This window comes from Elephantulus edwardii, unplaced genomic scaffold, assembly GCF_000299155.1.
Source record: "Elephantulus edwardii isolate Elephantulus edwardi_28Jun2011 unplaced genomic scaffold, EleEdw1.0 scaffold00408, whole genome shotgun sequence".
NCBI classification, from domain to species: domain Eukaryota; kingdom Metazoa; phylum Chordata; class Mammalia; order Macroscelidea; family Macroscelididae; genus Elephantulus; species Elephantulus edwardii.
The window spans coordinates 89,507-104,078 of NW_006400158.1; positions in this window are offsets into that span (position 1 = coordinate 89,507).

A 14,572-nucleotide genomic window follows, 5' to 3' on the forward strand; every position below is an offset into this window, starting at 1 on the left:
AGCCATCTGAAAGTCATCTTCGGTGAAGTGCCTGTTCATATCCTGTGCCCATTTTTCTATTGGATTATTTACCTTTATCTTGTTGTGGTGGGTTCTTCGTCTTTTGTACTGTCCCTCCACCCTCCGAAGCATAATGTCCCTCTCTAAGGGTGGCTCCCTCTTTGGAACAGATACAAAGTATGTCAGGCAAAGATTCTGATTTCTTGACTCTAAGGAACTCTAAGGAACAACCTGGTTTAACGCTCTCCTGGATGAGCCTGTTCATTCTCTTAGAAATTCATGGTATATTCAATACTCTTCTCCACCACCACAGGTCAAAGGCATCTATTCTCTTTCTATCATCCCTAGTCATTGTCCAGCTCTCTGATGCATAGCAAGTGATTGCAAAGACCATGGCCTGTATCAGACACACTTTAGTCTCCAGACTGACATCATTGCTCCTCAATACTCTGGAGAGGTCTCTGACAGCATAGTTTCTCAATGCAATATGTCATTTAATTTCCTGGCTGCTGGTTCCAAGAGTGTTGATTGTGAAGCTAAGCAAACTCAAACTGTTTACAATCTCAATTTCATGGGAATAAATGTATGAAACAAACCGTGAATGAAAAAAAAAAAATGTGAAGCACTATGTATATGAACTTTGTAAGCAAACTAATATAATTTTTTTAAAAAATTTAAAACTGCAATGATTATAAGTAACATGGAGTTCTCAGCTCTTTTGAGGGATGGGAAAGCTATTTCAACGTGGTAGCTTTTAAACTGCAATTAGATGGAGAATTGATGCCATTCAGTTGTGGTGTTAGAAAAGAGTATTGAACATACTGTGAACTGCCAAGAGAACAAACAAGTCTGTCCTAGAGAGGATTAAACCAGGTTGCTCCTTGACGACAATGATTTTCAAATTCCATATCACCTGCTTTGGGTGTGTTGCCAGGAAGAACCAGTCCTTAGAGAAGGACACCATGCTGGCAAGGGTAGAGGGTCAGGTCTTGGAAGGGTCAGCCCTTCCAAGGAAGAGGAAGACCCTGGGTGAGATGGAATGACATATTGAGTGTGGCAATTGGGTGCAGGTTTGTCAGAGATGATGAGATAGGCTCAGGATAGGGTAGGATTCAGAGCTATTGTTAATAAGGTCTCTATGAATCATAGCTAACTTGAGGACGCATAACAAAACAACAAAAGTTTAGAATAGGAAGGAGGCTGAGTACCAAGAGAAAGAAAAGCTTAAGAAAAGAATGAAATGTTTGGAATAATGTAGAATGTGTGTGTGTGTGTGTGTGTGTGTGTGTGTCTGTGTGTGTCTGTGTGTGTGTGAGTTTACAGATGAAACTAGAGATTTTGACAGGAGTCCAGATACAGTAGGGTTTCATTTTGCTTTACTTCATCACATGGGAAATAGGATTAAATCCACTGAAATATTTCAGATAGGATGTAGATAATTTTTCACCACCTGTTCGTAAAGTGTGTCATACGTGGTGATTTTTATGTTGCTGATTGTGGAAGCTTTGTCCTTAACATTTCAAACAATACCAAGGGTACCCAGGATAGACAAGTTTCAGAGGATCTTCTAATCCAAGAAAGACCAAGAAGAAAGTCCAAAATTTAGCCAGTGAAATTACTAGACATCACTACAAAATATTACTTGGTTTTTTTTCCACTGTGATCCCCGGCCACACCAACATCAGGAAGTGTCGAAGTCTTCCTACCTACAGGAAACTACTCGGCTACTGATGTGACCAAAAGTGAAGTCCATTTTGGGCATAGATCTGAAGGCCAACCCATTTGGAGGCATTTCTCATGCAAATATAATTGTGTTGGAAATAGTGGTTGTTGAGGCCAAGGAGTAAAATTGGGCCATTTTTTGTTAGAAAGCATGTCAGAGTCATGAAAGGCAAGAAAATCTCAGCCTTTATGCCTGGTGATGGCTGCTTGAATTTTATTGAAGAAAACTATGAAGTTCTTGTTGCTGAATTTGCAAAGGTCATGCCACTGGTGACATTCCTGGAGTCGGCTTTTTGGTTGTCAAAGTAGCCAATGTATCTCTTTTGGCCATACAAAGGCAAGAAAGAATGGCAAAGATCTTAAAGTTTTGAATTTTTCTTGTTTGTTTGTGTTTTGTTTTTTATCTTAAAGTTTTGATGAAAATATCACAGTAATAAATTTTCATATATCAGAAAAAATATTACTTTTTATGGTGCTGGAAGTTGGCCCTCCTATGTTGGAAGGCACTCAAAATGCACAGTGACCATAGGAAAAGACTAAACCATACCAACATTTGTAAAAGTGGTTCAAGACTAGACAATATTTGGTTCTGTTGTAGCTGTGATCAGCATGTTTTGGTGCTGAATTAACAATAATAAGCCTACTAATTTCACTATATATATTATGACTTTCAGTAATATAGTATGCCAGCAAGGGTGGAAATAGAGACTAGTAAGTGGTCAGTGGTCCAGGTAAGAGATAGTAGGGTCAGACAAGGTGTAGAAGTGTTGACTATGGTGTGGGAGAGAATATTTGATAGCTATACTGTGCCAATTGGTAGCATCATGATAGATGGTGATGAGATAGAGATTGTTAACAGCTTTAGTTTGCTTGGCTCCACAATCAACACTCTTGGTACCAAGGATATTAAAAGACAAATTGCACTGGGGAGAGTCTGCTGTCAGAGACCTCTCCAAAGTACTGAAGAGTAACGATGTAAGTCTGGAAACTAAGGTGCACCTGATCTAGGCCATAGTCTTTACAATTACTTGCTTTGCATCAGAAAGCTGGACAATTACTAGATATGATGGCTGTGGTGCTGGAGAAGAGTATTGGCTGCTAGGTGCATAGGCTGCTAGGAGAACAAACAGGTTCATCCTAGAGAGGGTGAAACTTGGCTGCTCCTTGGAGGCAAGGATTCTGAAACTTTGTCTGACATATTTTGGACATGTTGCAAGGATGGGCCAGTCCTTGGAGAGGGACATCATGCTAGGGAGAGTGCAGGGACAGCACAAGAGAGGAAGACCCTCAATTAAATGGTTTGATTCAGTGACTGGGGTAAAGGGGATAGCTGAATCCAAAACAATAAGATTGGCATAGGATAGAGCAAGGTTTAGAGCTGTTGTGCATAGGGTTGCTATGAGTTGCAAGAGACTAGATGGCACATAACAACAACAACACATGGAATATACTTGAAGAGGGCAATAGATGTCAGTGCTAAGAATGATGTCTAGGATTCTGATCTAATTTAGGTATTATGGAAGACTGTGATACCATTACAGAGATGGTGATCACAAGGATCTGTGGATATTAAACTTGGCCCATACTAAGTTTGAGGGTCTCATTAAACACCAATTGGAAAGGTCCATTTGGAATTCTTAAGTTCTGGGATAAAATAAGAGACTAAAATGGGGATAGCTCTTTGGAGATACTAAAATTTCAGAGAAAAAATATAAGTACACAAGGAAGAAGTGAAGTACGGGAAGGAAAAATGGGCATGGTCAAGCCTTGAGAAACTCCCATCTAAAGATAAATGAGAAGCATGAAGAATACCAGAATGTTGGATCATGAGAACCAGAGACAGACACATTTCAAGAAAAAAATGTCAAATCATTCCTAGTCAGTATGTCTCTTTTCTTTTTCTTTTTTTTTTTTTAACTGAGATTCTAATGAAAGTTTACAGAGAACTTGGATTTCCATTCATTCATTGTTGCACATTTTCCTCCCTTCCCCAAGTTCACTTTTCTCTTTGGGAAAAAAAAAATATTTCATTGTTGTACAATTCCCCACCCCCACCCCAGTCCGCATTACTGTTGTTTTTTGTTGTTATGTGCCGTCGAGTCGTTTGCCACTCATAGCAACCCTATGTACAACAGCCCTAAACCCTGCCCTATCCTATTCCAATCGCACTGCCTCTGACAAACCCATCCTGATCACCCCAGTCACTAAATCAATCCATCTCATAGAGGGTCTTCCCTTCCTGCGCCATCCTTCCACCCACCCAAGTATGACCTCCCTCTCCAAGGACGTGTCCCTCCTTGCAACATGCCCAAAGTATGTCAGACAAAGCCCCAGAATCCTTGCCTCCAAGGAGTTGCTTGGTTTAATCCTGGATGAATCTGTTTGTTTTCTTGGCAGTCCATGGTACATTCAATACTCTTCTCCAGCACCAGAGCTCAAAGGCATCAGTTCTCCTGTCCTCCCTAGTCATTGACCAACTCTGTGATGCATAACAAGTGATTGCAAAAACCATGGCCTGTATCAGGCGGACCTTAGTCTCCAGAGAGACACCGTTGGTCTTGAGTACTTTAGAGAGGTCCCTAACCGCAGACTTGCCCGTCGCAATACGCTTTTTGCCCCAGGATTAGATGGTATACCAATTGAAGTATTTCAGCTAACAGATGCTGCCCTGGATATGCTCACCAAGTTGTGCCAAGAAATCTGGAGAACAACCACTTGGCCAACTGACTAGAAGAGATCTATATTTGTTCCCATTCCAAAGAAGGGTGACCCAACTGAGTGTGGAAACTACAGAACAATATCATTGATTTCACATGCAAGCAAGATTCTACTGAAGATTATCGAAAAACGACTGGAACAGCACATCAGCAGAGAATTGCCGGAAGTCCAGGCTGAGTTTAGAAGGAGTTGTGGTACTAGGGATACTGTAGCTAATGTTAGATGGATCTTAGCTGAAAGCAGAGAATACCAGAAGAATGTCTATCTGTGTTTCAATAATTATGCAAAGGCATTTGACTGTGTGGATCATAACAAACTGTGGCTGACTCTGAGAAGAATGGGACTCCCAGAATATTTAATTGTGCTAATGCGAAACCTATACTTGGACCAAGAGGCCGTAGTCAGAACAGAGCAGGGTAACACTACGTGGTTCAAAATTGGGAAGGGTGTACACCAGGGATGTGTCCTGTCTCCATACCTTTTCAACCTGTATGCAGAGCAGATTATTTGGGAGGCTGGGCTCTATGAGGAGAAGCATGGCGTTAGGATTGGTGGATGATCTATCAACAGTCTGCGTTATGTGGATGACACAACCCTGCTCGCTGAAACTGAGGAGGACCTCATGCACTTGCTGCGAAGGGTCAAGGACTGTAGCCTTCAGTATGGACTAATTCTCAATGTTAAGAAGACAAAGATTCTCACCCCTGGACCAATTGGTAGCATCAGGATGGATGGCGAAGGGATTGAGATTGTTCAGCTTCAGTTTGCTCAGCTCCATAGTTAACACTCCTGGTACCAGCAGCCAGGAAATCTATCACACATGAATTTAAAAACCATGTCAAAAATAGTTTTGAGGCACTTAACACCAATGATTGAAAACTAGATGAGTCGTGGGATGACATACAGATACTATCCTGAAAAAAAGGAAAAGGTCATTGCAAAGAAAGAATGGAAAGAAAAGACTAAAACAGATATCAGAAGATACTCTGTAAATTGCTCTAGAATACCAAAAAGACAAAACAAATGGGTGGGGGAATGGTGAAGTAAAATTGTTGAACAGAAGATTTAAGAGGGCTGCTTCCTGAGGAGAGAAAACAAAGTGCTGTAATGAAATGTGAAAATAGCTAGAGAATGTTAAAGAGGGAAGAAAAACTCATCCAGTATTTCTTGAGGTGAAAGACTGAAAATCTAATTCAAGCCTCCAGTAGAAATACTGAAGGTTACTATGGACAGAATTTTGAATAATCTAAGAAGCATTAAAATAATTAGAGGAAAACAAATTGGAGGGACCAATACCACACTGTTTTGATTATTATGGCTTTCTAGTAGATTTTGGGAGCTAAGCTTCCCACTGCATTTTTATTTTTCAAGAGTTTAGTTCATTTGAGGTTTCTTCTCTTTCCAAAGAAACTTGTCAATTCCTTTATCTATATCTTTGAAAATCGAGTTTGATGTCTATTGTTGGGATTGCACTGATTATGTAGGTTGCTTTTGGCTGTTGTTGTTGTTGTTATGTACCATCAAGTCATTTGTGACTCATAGTGACCTTATGAACAGTATCTCTGAACCTTGTTCTATCCTGAGTCAATCCCACTGTCTCTGACACACCTACCTCAATTATCCCAGTCACTGAGTCAATCCACTTTATCTGGGGGTCTTCCTCTCTTGCAATGCCCCTCCACCCTTCTAAGCATGATGTCCCTCTCCAAGGATTGGTATTTCCTGGCCACATGCCCAAAGTATGTGTGATGGAGATTCAAAATCTTTGCCTCCAAGAAGCAGCCTGGTTTGGCTTTCTCCTGGATAAACCTGTTTGTTCTCTTGGCAGTCAATGGTATGTTCAATTCTCTTATCTAGCACCATAAACCTAAGTCATAGGTTTTTCTTCTATCATCATTATTCAGTGTTCATCTCTCTAATGCATAGTAAGTAATTGCAAAATCCACGGCTTGGATCAAGTTCACCTTAGTCTCTAGGCTGACATCATTGCTCCTCAGCACTCTAGAGTTCCCTGCCAGCAGATTTTCCCAATGCAATTTGTCTTTTTATGTCATGACTACGGTTTCAAGAGTGCTGATTGTGGAGCAAAGCAAGCTGAAGCTGTTAACAATCAGTCTCTTTGCCCTCTTATCATGATGCTGCCAATATGTGGTGAGAATCTTTCTTTCCTTGATGTTTAGCTTCAATCTGTAATGAAGGCTACATTGCTTGGCTTTCTGCAGCAAATGTCTCAGGTCCTTCTCAGTTTCAGCAAGCAAAGTTCTGTCATCTACATAGTGGAGGTTGTTGCTGAATCTTCCTCCCATCCTGATGTCACATTCCTCCTCATAGAGACCAGTCTCCCAGATGATCTATTCCACATATAGATTGAAAAGCTATGGAGATAGGACACATCCCTGATAGACACCTTTCCTGATTCGGAACCATAAAGCATTTCCTAGCCCTGTTCTGATGACTGTCTCCTGGTCCAAGTATAGGTTTTTCATAGGCATAATCAAGTATTCTGGGATTCCCATTCTTCTTAGAGTTAGCCAGTTTGCTGTGATCCACACAATCAAATGCCTTTGCATAGTCAATTAAACACAGATACACATTCCTATGGTACACTCTGCTTTTAGCTAAGATCTGACATCAACTATAATGTTCTCTTCTAAACCCAACCTACACATTGGAGAAGTTTTTGGTTTGTTTGTTTGTTTTTTCTTTTATTTTTTTAAATAATTTTAATGAACATTTACAGAGAATTTGGATTTCCATTCATTCATTGCTGCACTTCTCTCCCAGCCCAGCCTTCTCCCCCTGCCCCCCAGTTTGCTCCTCTCTTTCAAAAGTAAAGGAAAGACTCTCTCCCTGGTACACAATCCCCCCGCACCCCTCCCAGCACCCCAAGTACATTCCACTATGCAACCTTAATTGTGGACTTTTGTGATGACCATAATTTTTAAATTATTCAGTCCCTCATCTGTTTCAGTGCAGTATACACAATTTATCCAGTTTTTTGAGAAGTTTTTGTTGATATGCTGTTCTAGTTATTCTTGGATAATCTTCAGCAGAATCTTGCTTGCCTGTGGTATTAATGATATTGTTTGATAATTTCCACAATCTGTCAGGTCATCTTTTTTTGGGAATGGGAACAAATATGGATCACTTGACGTCAGCTGTCCAGGTGGTTGTCTTCAAGATTTCTTGGCACAAGCTGATGAACATGTCCAGGGAAGCATCTCTTTTTTGAAAAAGTGGCAATGAGTATGCCATCAATTTCTGGGGCCCAATTTTTGCCAATTTCTTCAGAGTAGCTTGAGCTTCCTCCTTTATCATTGTAGGCTCTTGATCATATGTTGTTGGGTACAGTGTTCAGAATACATCCACAAGATCAAATTAGCTGATTATATAGATTAGATCTTTCACATCTTTGTTGATTTTCTTTTGAGTTGACCTATCCTTTGGTGATAGTGGTGTGTTGAAGTCTCCTACCACTATTATTTTGCTGTCTATTTCTTTCTTCAATTCTGTTAATCATTATTTAGTGTATTTTTCAGGTCTATGATTTGGTGCATAAATGTTGACCAAGGTTATGTCTTCTTGATCTATTGTGCTTTCAATCAATATGCAATGCTCTTCCTTATATTTAATGATTGTTTTCATTTTAAAATCTATTTTATCAGATTTTATCAGTATTGCCATTCCTGCTTTTAGAGGTTTTCGTTTGCTTAATATAGTTTTTTCAGCCTTTAATTTTTAGTTCATCTTTTTTTTTTTTTTAGATGTGCCTCTTGTAGGCAACACATTCAAGGACTTTGTTATATTTTATCCATTCTGCTTCTCTTTTTCTCTTAATTTTTGCATTTAGTCCATTCACCTTAAGTGTGATTATTGTCAGGCCAAGTTTTACTTTTGCCATTTTGCTTTGTTTCTTTTTCTGTTCTTTCTAGTTACTAGGGTCCATAAACTTTTCTTTAGTGTCTCCATGTGAAAGACTTCACTTAAAATGTCTTGTAGTTTTGGTCTTGTTTTCACAAATTCCTTAAGTTCTTTATTTTCTGCAAAGATCTAATTTCTCTTTCACATTTGATGAAGATCTTTGCTGAGTATAGGATCCCTGGTTGGCAATTTTTTCTTTCTACTCTTGATAGATGCCATCCCATTGCCTTCTACCTCACGTGGTTTCTGCTGAGAAATCAGAACTTAATATATTTGCTTTGCCTTTGCAGGTAACTCTTTGTTTTTCTTGTGGTGCTTTTAGAATGCTATCCTTATCTTTTAATTTGGAGAATTTTATTATGATATGTCTTGATGTATTTATTTTGGGGTCTAGTCTATTTGGTGTTTTCTCTGCTTTTTGAATGTGAATTTACCTGTTTTTCAAAATACCTGGAAAGTTTTCTTCTAGTCCTTCTGAACAACTTTTGTGTGATTTCCCTGTCACTACCCTGTTCTGAAATTCCAGTAATATATATTATTCCATTTTATGTTATCTCACATTATTCTAATGTTTTCTTCATTTTCTTTATATCTCATCTATGATTTTTCTTTTAGTATGTTTCCAGTGAGTCTCCTGTCTTTCAGCCCACTAACACTCTCTTCCATTTGTTCAGTTCTACTTTTTTGTTCTAATAGCATGTTGCACACTTTTGTCATTTTGATCTTAATATTCTGGATCGCATTCATGCTTTTCTGTAGTTTCCACTAGAAGTTGGTTGTGCTTCCCTCCCCATTTAAATTCTTGTACCTCTTTATATATACAACACTAATTCTTTCTTCAATAGATTTGCATTTTGTTTCATAGCTGTTCAAGTTGATCCTCATCAACATATTTCTTCTTGATTGTTGTCTCTGAGGTATTTGTTCTCTAATTTGCTTCCATCCCCCCACCCCGAACATTTGTATCTTTTTCTGTAGAAAATCAAATAACTCTACATCAACTTATTCATTCTGGTTCTCTTTATCTGTGGTATTCATTGGTTAAGATTTTTTAGAAGAGTTTTGTTTCTTGGTTTGTTGTTGTTGTTGTTGGGGGGGTGCTTTTTTAACAGAGACAGTCCTTGACCTTCTGCAGCAAGGACTTCAGGTCCTCTTCAGTTTCATCAAGCAGGATTGTGTCATCTGCATAATGCAGATTGTTAATGAGCCTTCTACAATCCTGATGCCACATTTCAGAGAGGCCAACCTCCAGTATAATCTGCTCTGCATAAAGATAGAAAAGGTATGGAAATAGGCCACGTCCCTGATGTATAACCTTCCTAATTTTGAACCATGCACTATTTTCCTTGCTCTTTTCTAGTCACTGCATCCTTCTGGCAAAAGTATAGGTTTCACATAGGCATGATCAAGTGTTCTGGGATTCCTAATTTTCTCCTCTGAGTTAGCTACAGTTTGTTGTGGTCCAACCAGTCACACTTTTACATAGTCAATGAAATATCAATAGACATTCTTATAGTTCTCCCTGTTTTCAGTCAAGATCCCTTTAGCTTTAGCTATAATATCACTAGTACGACAGCTTCTTCTAAACCCAGCCTGCACTTCTGCCAGTACTCTGTTGCTGTGCTGTTCTAGTCGTTTTTGGATAATCATCAGCAGAATCTTGCTTGCATGTGATATTGTTCAATAATTTCCACACTCTTTCAGATTACCTTTCTTTGAAATGGGAATAACTATAGATCTCTTCTAATCAGTTGGCCAGGTGGTTGTCCTCCAGATTTCTTGGCACAACTTGATGAGCACATCTAGGGAAACATCTCATTGTTAAAATATATCAATTGGTACCATCAATTCCTGGGTCCTTGTTTTTTGCCACCACAAGCTCTTTCTCATATGTTGTTTCAAGGAATTCTTCTGCGTCTGCCAATTTCTTTTGGTACAATGACTCTGCATACTCTTTCCATTTTCTCCTAAGGACTGCAACCTTTAATATATATTGAAGCTCAATATCAAGAAAACAAATATTCTCACCACTGGGCCAATTGGCAGTATCATGATAGATGGCAAAGAGATTGATATTTTTAACAGTTTTAATTTGCTTGGCTTCACAATCAATACTTTTGGCACCAGCATCCAGAAAATTAAAAGACTAATTGCATTGAGAAGTCTACTGTAAGAGACCTCTCAAAAGTACTGAAGAGCAACAATCTCAGTCTGGAGACTAAGGTGTACCTGATACAGGCCATGGTCTTTGCAATTACTTACTATGCATCAAAGGTCTGGGCAATAAGTAAGGATGATAGAAGGAGAATTAATGTCTTTGCGCTGTGGTGTTGGAGAAAAGTATTGAACTGCTACGAGAACAAACAAGCTCATCCTGGAGATGGTGAAGCCAGGCTGCTCTTTGTAGGTAAGGATTCTGAAGCTTCGTCTGACATATTTTGGACATGTTGCAAAGATGGACCACTCCTTGGAGAGTGATGCCATGCTTTTCATGGTGGAGAGACAGCACAGGAGAGGAAGAACCTCAATGAGATAGATTGATTCAGTGACTAGAGTAATGGGATAGGTGTGTCAGAGACAATGAGATTGACAAAGGATAGAGCAGGGTTTAGGGCCATTGTACATAAGGTTGCTATGAGTCACAGGTAACTCGATGGCACATAACAACAACAATAAAGACAGAGGGGTTTGCTGCTTTCTTGACATTATGTGAGTCTTTTCTTAATAGATATTGTAACTAAATATCAATTGGTACCATCAATTGGCTGTTGTAACTAAATTACAGAGTACTGAAAAGTTTTGTGAAGCAATTATATCTATGCTTCCTTCTTGGCTAGAGCCTCACAAGACCAAGTGCATGACAGCGGTGTTTTCTCCAAAGTACCTGAAAGACAAGCCAGGAGGCTTGTTGCTTCCTTCCCAGAGTGACTTCTTGGCCAGTCTTGACATGTCCTGGTCCCTTAAGCTCAAGCTTAAGATCAAGCTGGATGCTATAATGAGACAGCAGTGTTTTCCTCAAAGTATTTGAATCACAAACCAGGAAGCTTGTTTTGTCCTTCCATATATGATTTCTTGGCCTGCATAGAGGTGTTCTGGTCACTTCCACTTCAGCTTAATGTGTTGCACATGTTGCGCCTAAATATTAAAGTTTCCCCCAACCTACCTACATGACAAACAAGGAAGCTTGTTTTTCCTTTGTAGAAATGGATTCTCTCCCTGTTTTATGGTGTTCTGGTACCTTCTGCTTGAATTTATGGTGACTCATGTGTTGTAGCTAAAAAGCTGTGTTTCCCCCAAATACTGGAATGACAAACCAGGAAGCCTGTTGTTTCCTTCCAGAAATGGCTTCTGTGCCTGCCTCAAGTTGTCCTGTTCCCTTCTACTTGAACTTATGGAATCCTGTGTGCTGTAGCAAGACAGCAATGTTTGTCCCAAAATACCTGAATGACAAACCAGGAAGCTTGCTGTTCCCTTCTAGAAATGGCTTCTATGTCTACATTGAATCATGCTAGTGACTTCCACGTGGGCTTAAGGGGTCCCACATGGAGTAGCTAGACAGTAGTGTTTCTCCAAAAGTACTTGAATCACAAAACAGGAAGCCTGATGTGTCCCACAAGAAATGGATTCTGAGCATGTCTTGAGGTGTCCTGGTCCCTTCTACTTGAGCTTTGGGGTGCCATGTGCCAGACCTAGACAGCAAAATTTCCCCCAAAGTACCTGAACACAAAAAAGGAAGCCTGCTGTTCCTTTCCAGAATGGCTTCTCTGCCTGCCTCAAAGTGTCCCAGTCCCTTCAGCTTGAGCTTAAAGGGTCTCGTGTATTGAAGCTAAACAGTAGTGTTTCCGTCAAAATACCTTAATGACAAACCAGGAAGCCTTTTGTTCCCAGATGGCTTCTCCACCTGTCTCAATTTGTCCCAATCCTTTCTGATTAAAGTTAAGGGGTGGTGCGTGCATTAGCTAGAGAGCAGTGTTTCCCCCAAAGTACATGAATGACAAACCAGGAAGCCTATTTTTCCCTTCCAGAAATGGCTTCTCTGCTTGCCTGGAGGTGTTCCAGTCCTTTAGATTCAGTTTAAAGTGTCCTGTTTACTGTAGGTAGACAGCAGTTTTCCCCCCAAAGTACCTGAATGTCAAACCAGGAAGCTTGTTGTTCCCTTCCAGAAATGGCTTCTCCTGCTGCCTCAAGGGTTCCTGATCCCTTTCCCTTAAGCTTAAGAGGTCCCACAGGCTATAGGTAGACAGGAGTGTTTCCCCTAAAGTACCTGAATGACAAACTAGGAAGCCTGATGTTCCCTTCCAGAAATAGTGCCTCTGCCTGCCTTGAAGTATCCCGGAGCCTTCTGCTTGACCTTAAAAGGTTCTATGAGCTATAGCTTAATAACAGTGCTTTACCCAAAGCACCTTAATGACAAATCAGATAGCCTCTTGTTTCATCCACATATGGCTTCTGTGCCTGCTTTGAGTTGCCTCAGTCCTTTCCACTGGGCTTAACGGGTCCTGCATGCTAAAGCTGAACAGCAGTGTTTACGACAAAGTACCTGAATGGCACACCAGGAGCCTGTTGTTCCCTTCCAAAAATGGCTTCTCTGTTTTCTCCAGGTGTCCTCTTCTCTTCCACTTGAGCTTAAGAAGTTCCACATGATGTAGCTATATAGTAGTGTTTCCCCCAAAATATCTTAATGACAAACAAGAAAGCCTTTTATTCTCTTCCAGACATATTTTCTTTTCCTGCCACGAGGTATTTCATTCACATTAGCTTAAGATTATTGATTCTCCTATGCTTCTCCACAAGCCTTGATGTGTCCCTGTCCCTTGCCTTTGAGCATAAGGTGGTCCACATGCTGTGGGTAGACAGCAGTGTTTCACTCAAAGTACCTGAATGACAAACCAAAAAGCCTGTTTTTCTCTTCCAGAAATTATTTCTCCACCTGCCATGAGGTGTCCAGGTCCCTTCTGCTTGAGCTTAAGGGATACTGCATGCAGTAGTAACTAGACAACCGTGTTCCCCAAATGTACTTAAATGACAAAACGGGAAATCTTTTGTTCCCTTCAGAAAACATCTTCGCAGCCTGCCTCAAGGTATTGTGGTCCTGCATGATGTAGATAGACAGCAGTGTTTCCCCTAAAGTACTTGAATGACAGACCAGAAAGCCATGGTTCCCTTCCAGAAATGGCTTCTCCACCTGCCTCAAAGTATCCCAGTCTGTTTCATTTCCGTTTAAGTCACACTGTGTGGTGTAGCTAGACAACCATGTTTCAACCAAAGTATCTAAATGACAAACCAGGATGCCTGTTACTCCCTTCCAGAAAGAACTTTTCTGCCTGCCTCAAGGTGTCCTGATGCTTTCTGCTTGAGCTTAAGGAATTTCATACGGTGTGGCTAGACAGCACTATTTCCCCCGAAGTACCTAGGAAGCCTGCCATTCCCTTTAAAATATGGTTTCTCCACCTGCCTCCGGTGTCTCAGTCCCTTCCATTTGAGCTTAAAAGATTCAGCATGCTGTACTAGATAGCAGTGTTTCCCTCAATGTACCAGAATGACAAACCAGAAAGCATGTTGGGTCTTTCCACAAATAGCTTCTGTGCTTGCCTTAAGATAACCCAATACTTTCTACTTGAGCTTACTGAGTCCTGCCTGTTGGACAGCAGTGTTTCCACCAAAATACTTAAATCACAACCAGGAAGCCTGTTGTGTCCTTCTAGAAATGGCTTCTTGGACTGCCCTGAGGTGTCCTTGTTCCTTCAGTTTGAGCTTAAGGGGTCTTGGGTGCTGCAACTAGACAGTAAAATTTTTCCCAATGTACCTGAACAACAAACAATGAAGCCTGTTGTTCTGTTCCATAAGTGGGCTTCTCTGCCTGCCTCAAGGTTTCCCAGTCCGTTCAGCTTGAGCTTAATGGATCCCTCATGCTGTAGCTAAACAAAAGTATATCACCAAAAGTACATGAATGACAAACCAGGAAACTTTTTTCCTGCATGATGACTTCACCATCTGCCATGATTTGTCCCAGTTCTTTCCGTTGGAGCCTAAGAGGTTGCACATGCTGTAAGTAGATATTGGTGTTTCACCCAAAGTACCTTAAAAACAAACCAAGAAGCCTGTAGTTCATTTCAAAAAATGGCTTCAGAGCTTGCATTGAGTTATACCGTTTCAGTCTGTTTACGTTTAAGAGGTCTTGGATGCTCTAGCTAGAGAGTAATGTTATCAC